Source organism: Suncus etruscus, chromosome 7 (assembly GCF_024139225.1).
Source record: "Suncus etruscus isolate mSunEtr1 chromosome 7, mSunEtr1.pri.cur, whole genome shotgun sequence".
In the NCBI taxonomy this organism is placed as follows: domain Eukaryota; kingdom Metazoa; phylum Chordata; class Mammalia; order Eulipotyphla; family Soricidae; genus Suncus; species Suncus etruscus.
In genome coordinates, this window is record NC_064854.1 from 46,751,743 (window position 1) to 46,758,806 (window position 7,064).

General features: G+C 39.3%; 1 non-coding gene and 1 pseudogene across 1 annotated transcript; both read left to right on the top strand.

The window, feature by feature from the left end:
• Positions 1-3,976: 3,976 nt before the first annotated feature.
• LOC126015140 (U6 spliceosomal RNA) lies at positions 3,977-4,083 on the top strand. The gene has a single exon (XR_007498034.1). It is a non-coding gene; the product is annotated as a U6 spliceosomal RNA (small nuclear RNA).
• A 555-nt stretch (positions 4,084-4,638) lies between these two features.
• Positions 4,639-5,071, top strand: LOC126013499 (protein cornichon homolog 1-like; annotated as a pseudogene).
• The last annotated feature ends 1,993 nt before the right edge of the window (positions 5,072-7,064 follow it).

Genomic DNA, 7,064 nt, shown 5'->3' on the forward strand with positions numbered 1-7,064 from the left:
TTTCTATTTATTCCTCTTCTACTCCATTTTCTTTTTCTTTTCATTTCTTTTTTAAAAAACTCTGCTTTCACCATATGTCAATTATGTGATGCATTTTCTTTAAATAAATAAAATAAATTGGCTTGGAGGTTTGTCACCACACTAAGCTGTGCTCAATCAAGGCTCTGTGCTCAGGGATCACTCCTGGCAGGACTCAAGGGACCATATGGGACGCTAGTGGTTCAACCTGGGCTATTTGTGTGTAAAGCAAGTGCCTTGCACACTGTACTATCTTTTGGGCCCCAGAATAAAAATATTTTAAAGTTAAAAAAATGAAAGTCTTGGGACCAGAGAGCTGTGACCACAATTAGCGAAAAGTGTTCACACTGCTGAGTTGAAAGAAGGAACAGAAGCTCTGGGAGCTTGTCGGGCCCAGAGGGTTGCTCCGGGAGAGGGCGGGATGGAGGCAGGGCCACCTGCTGCTCAGGAGGATCCCTGGCCGCCTTCAAACTCCTTTTGGTCTTTGGCCCTTAGAGAACCGGCGTCTTCCTGATCGAAGATCAAAAGGCCCAGAGGATGCAGCAGGAATCTAAGACACTTATGAAAATTCGTTGGAGCCTTTCATGCAGGGGGTTGGCACATGGCTGTTTGGTTCTGTAATGGAGTTGGGGTTGGACATTCAGCTGTACTCAGGGACCCCAAGCATGGCAGGGGATTGGGCCTACACTGGCTACCTGCAATGCAAGCACCCAACCCAGCCTCAGTGGTTGATGTGTGGTGAACTGTCAGTCTCATAATGCCCGAAATGGACCTCACTGAACCATCCCACCCCACCTGCACTGTCGGTCTATTGCACCTGAACAAATTTGTTTTGGACTTGAATCCACACTCACTTAATATGCAAGCTCCACACAGTGCTGGTTTTAGCTGCCTGGCACCTCGTGACGCCCTTTCTATATTGAGCTGGTGGAATAACACCTTGATCGCCTTCCTCCCAGTGTGGTTTTCAGCCGTTATTGGTTGTTACTAACATCTGCCTTCTGAGTCCCAGGGTGCTTCTCGCAGTAGATTGTATGCATTTTTCATCTTTGCTCCTGTGCCTCCAGCTCTGGATGTGAGTTGGCGATAAGATAGAGCCACTAGGAAGTTAGAAATGCAACCTTTCTTTAGAATTAAGTTACAACTATACAAAAATCATTTTACTTTCTATATCACATGAATTTCTAGGTTAAAAGAAATTCTCTGTTTAATGCTGCTTTTGGAGAAATTTCTGCCTGCTAACTAGAAATTCAGTACTAACCAATATGTGTTGATGAATGATGACACCTAGAGTGGAAGGACAAATTGCAAATATAAGTTGTATAAGGAGGATTTTTTTTGGCTTTAAAATGACATTATTGTAATACCCAGAGACAATAAAGATGAGGGCTGAAATGACTGGCCCATGATATGAAACTTACCACAAAGAGTGGTGAGTGCAGTTAGATAAATAACTATACTAACACCTATTATGACAATGGTAGTGAGTGAGAGAAGTAGAATGCTTGTCTCAGATACAGGCAGGAGGTGGGGTAGGAGGGAGATAGGGGGCATTGATGGTGGGAAGGAGAATGTTCTTTTTTTATAACTGAAGCCCAACTACAAAAAAAACCCAATAGGTTCAGTATAGGGTCAGAGTGATAGTTTGGCACATAAGGCACTTGCCTCAGACATAGCCAACCAGGGTTCCATCATGGATGTTGCATATGGTTCTCCTAGGCACCACCAGCTGTGGCCCCAAAACAAATGGTTAATGCACAATCTTTTGACTAGAAATTTAAATATAATAATCAGTAAAAACTAAAAAGATATGAGTGTATTGACTGATTATTTAAAATGTTAGGAAAGGGGCTGGAGAGATAGCATGGAGGTAAGGTGCTTGCCTTGTATGCCGAAGATCGGTGGTTTGAATCCCAGCATCCCGTATGGTCCCCCGAGCCTGCCTGGAGTTATTTCTGAGTATAGAGCCAGGAGTAACCCTGAGCGCTGCCGGGTGTGACCCAAAAACCAAAAAAATAAAAAAATTAAAAATTAAGAAAGAATTATATACAAACTTATAAACTCTTGTACTACTATCACTTATGTAAATAGTTACTCTAGATCATCTTTTTCCTTTAGAGTCCTATGATATTTGAAACCTGTTTTATCCATCTGTGACAACTTTATTATATCAGGTCAAGTCCAAACATCTCACTTCCGCCCACATGAAAAAGATTCTCTGTGACAGAAATAGCAGTGTAACTGATAATGCAAACACTGCAAATTGCCAGAAAATGATAAAGGAAGAAAAAGATATCACACAGTGCTGCTTTGGTTAGCACACTTTTGTGAAGAAAACGGCAATTTTAAGCACCACCTATAATATAAATAGAAAAAATAAAATGCATATTTTTAAAATCAAGAAACATTTTCTTTTGAAAATTAGAGAACTGAGTAAACTGTTGTAACTTTCTATAAAAACTACATTTCAAAGAAACCAAATAGTTTATAGAGGAAGCTATCTTCTTCCTTTTTTTTTTTTTTGGTTTTTGGGCCACAGCTGGTGATGCTCAGGGGTTACTGCTGGCTATGCACTCAGAAATTGCTCCTGGCTTAGGGGACTATATGGGATGCAGGGGGATCGAACCACAGTCCGTCCTAGGCTAGTGTGAGCAAGGCAGATGCCTTACCGCTAGCGCCACTGCTCTGGCTCCAGGAAGTTATCTTTACTAGAGAAATCCCAGCTCAGGAATGCAGGAAAAAAGACAGCATTTTTTAAATAACTATTTTCAACTTTAAATAAAAAAGTGTTTTTGATGAGTACTTGAAAAGACTGATGAGAACGTATATTACTTAGCTGGTTTATGTTGATAATAGCAACTAACCTGAGCCAGTGAAAAAAAGAAAAAATTTTAAATATTTTTATTGACCAAGATGCCATCATTTACAGCAGTTATTGATAATTTCCTGAGTACATAATTCCAACATCACACCTCTCACCAGTGTAACCATCTCCCTCTCTCAAGAACCTAAAAAGGGAGTCAACTTAAGTATTATGTGCCTTTTCAGGAAAGGCAATAAAAATACCCACACCAAAGCAGTTGACTTACAAAATATAAAAAGAGAATGATGGGGCCGTGAGAGATAGCATGGAGGTAGGGCATTTACCTTGCATACAGAAGGATGGTGGTTTGAATCCTGGCATGCCATATGGTCCCCAAGCCTGCCAGGAGGGATTTCTGAGCATAGAGCTAGGAGTAAACCCTGAGCACTGCTGGGTGTGACCCAAAAATCAAAAAAAAAAAAAAAAAAAAGATAGAGGGGTCAGAGAGATAGCACAACAGGTAAGGTGCTTGCTGTGTATATGTCTGACGTGGGTTTGTTCTCCAGCATCCCAATGGTCCCTGTGCATAGAACTGGGTGTAACAACTGAGTACCACTGCATTTATCTAGAAAATAAAAAAGAAACAAACAAAAAAAGACTGATCTTGAATTCGATCAAGAATCTAAATATTACACTTGGCCTATAAGAAACAGGAATTAGAGGAATATGTCAGATATTTACACAAATTTGCAACCAGACATATCCAAAATGTAGAAAATTCTAAAGAATCAATGCCTGCACTTTTCAACACATAAATAGCAAGAATTTTTAGAACTAACATTATAGATTAAAAATATGTATCAACATGTAACATTATAGATTAAACACATATATCAATCATGGGAGCTGAAGAAATAGGAGTGGTTGTTTTGTTTTGTTTTGTTTTGTTTTTGTTTTTGTTTTTCGGGCCACACCCGTTTGATGCTCAGTGGTTACTCCTGGCTAAGCGCTCAGAAATCGCCCCTGGCTTGTGGGGACCATATGGGACGCCGGGGGATTGAACCGAGGTCCTTCCTTGGCTAGTGCTTGAGAGGCAGACACCTTACCTCTAGCGCCACCTCACCGGCCCTGGAGTGGTTGTTAAGAGTAAAAGAGGTGCTCGCTTCGGCAGCACATATACTGAAATTGGAACGATACAGAGAAGATTAGCATGGCCCCTGTGCAAGGGTGACACGCAAATTCATGAAGTGTTCCATATTTAAAAAAAAAAAAGAGTAAAAGAGGTTCAGGTTTGATCCCCAGGTGCTATATAGTTCTCGAGAGCGATTGCGAGTTCTGAGCACATCACTGGGAGTCTCTGGAGCACTCCCAAAAATGATCCTTAAGTACAACGTCAGGGGTGGCATTTGGACTAAAAACCATAATTTTAAACTGAACTGAGGGGAGTATGCTCAGACAAAAGCGTGGACACTGCATTATGCTCTGCTGCCACACATTTCTTCTAGTCAAGGAGCCCCACCACAACACATAAAAAACACATAAAAACCACCACACTACAAATGTCACCATGACAAAGCATGTGGATGAAGTTGGTAGTTCTGAAGATCCAGCTAACATCAGCCACCTTAGCCTTTCTAATCAGGACCTTAGAAAAGAAATGTTATGACTATTTAAAGAACTCAAAGAAACCATGGACTGTAGAGTCAACAAGATGCAAGAGTATGGCATGAGAGTAGAAATGAAAAAACTTTGAACAGAAATATTAAGACTCTTTTTCCACTGGCCCAGTTGTTGCTCAGTGCTTCTCCTCCAGGGCTATGGCATTCACGTTTGCAGCCTTCAGCTATATGCTGGTGCTGCTGCTTATGACCATGCTTATTTTTTTCACCGTCTGGCACATTATAGCATTTGATGAGCTGACGACTAAATTACAAGAATCCTATTGACCAGTGTAATACCCTGAATCCTTTCATACTGCCTGAGCACCTCATCCATGCTTTCTTCTGTGCCATATTTCTTTGTGCAGTAGAGTGATTCACACTGGCTCTCAATATGCTCCTATTGGCATATAATATTTGGAGGTATATGAATAAAACCAGTGGCCCAGGATTCTATGATCCAACAACCATCATGAATGCAGATATTTTAGCATATTGTCAGAAAGAATAGTGCAAATTAGCTTTTTACCTTCTAGCACTTTTTTTTTTTTACTACTTTTATAGCATGATCAATGTTTTGGTGAACTCCTAGAACAACACACAAAAGAATTGGTCCAATTTAGTGCAGCAAAAGGCCACAAAATGAAGGAATTCTATCCAGCAAGATCCTGTTTCCAAGAGTAGCATATGAAATCTGATCAGTTACTTAAAAAAATGACTCCTTATTTTTTTTAAATATTTCCACATTTTTTTGGCTGTGGAAAGACTGTTTTCATATGTTATACTTGAATAAAGAATTTTAGTGGGATTAACATATAAATTAATATAAAATGATGACCTCTGGTGTTGACAGGTTTGAAATTGCACTCCTTAAGGAACAGCTATAATCCTTTGAATGGTTGAATTAATAATTGACTGTCTTTTGTCCATCGGAAGCTTTTGTTTATAGAAACTTGTAGGGCTCATTTTGGTTTTATTGAAATGCCATCTAAATATAAATTAGCAGTAGACACCAAATGCTTCTAATGAACTGAAACCATATATTTGACCTGTGAGAAACTTGATGAGTTTCCGCAGCTATCATGTAGATGATTACATATGGATACATTTATAAAAATAAGAGTGGGATTTTTTATATGTTCTTTGACTTGAATAGTATTCTTCTATGTTGCATGAATAAGAGATTTCTAGTTTTTCTATCAGAGTAATATGATATACTTGCTTCAATTCTTAAGCATAAGTGAATAAGATATAAAAATATTTGCTGAATTACCTTTGAAAAATGCTTCAAGCTATCTTAAGTGCGTTTTAATTTGTAAAACATTACTTAAATTGGTTACTATATTGTTATACTGTTCTAGTTTGGTGGTAAAGATAGTCTTAAGAATTTGCAAGTACTTTAGGTTTTCAAAACTGAATGAGAGAGAACATTGTATAACCATTCTGCTGTTCCTTTAGTGCAATACAATAAAACTCTGAAATTAAAAAAAAGAAATATTAGAACTAAAAACCTTGGTAGGTAAAATGAAAAAGTCACTGACAAGCCTCACCAGCAGAATATCAGGTGCTGAAGACAGAATCAGTGAGTTGGACCTCTTTTTTCCCCAAATGTAAGGTATCCTCCTTCACCACTTTTTTCCCTTTTTTTATTTTTTTTTCTTTTTAATATTTTTCATTATATTTATGCGAGCATACATATTATTATTTTTTGTCCTGTTTCTGTTTTCCTCTCTGCACCAGCAATATAATGTAGCATGACTTCCTCCTGCAAAGGCATACTAAAAAAGGGGAAATCTCAGGTATAATATCAAGCTCTTATCTACTAGGGATAAGAACTCAATTTTTTACAACAGAGGTGCATCTCCCACCTTGAACACATGTCATGTGGACCCAACGTAGACCCTAGAGAATTAGACACCGACATCCATCCTTGACCCCTGAATCCCAGACATAGAAACAACACAGTTATCCACAACAGCCCCAGGAACCAAACCTCCTCTGGGGCAGCCTTAATATTGCTCTGACACCAACATGCACCAGTTCGAAAATGATATACTGACAATGAGGAAAAGGGAACAACTGGATCTAAGAGCAGGTTGTTCTACCTTACCAGCCAACGACAAGATAAAAGACTAGTCACACTTTGATCTGTGCAAAAGCAAGATTGCTATCTACAGATGACTGGTGGATACAACCATGATTGGACAGAACCCATCCTGGAACCACTAAAAAAGCTCTAGCTTAGGCTCTGGCCTACGATCTGAACAACAAACAAAATCTCTAATTCCAGAAATTCAACTGAGACAATCGCAACCGGAACGAGTCTTCTAGAAACTTAAGGTAAGACTCTATCCCATACTCCATCCTAGGAGCAACACAAAGACCATGGCCACCAACTACAGAAGATGGATTAAAACGACACGGAAGGAACAGAGCTCCTAGAGCCACAAAGAAAGTCTTCACCATAAGCTTCATTTCTTGATCTGTGTAGCTACCAAGATCTCTAAGTACAGAGGTCTGATTTTATCACCCATGACAAAGCAGAAGTCATCCATACACCAAAATAGCACCGAGGGGAGAGTAAA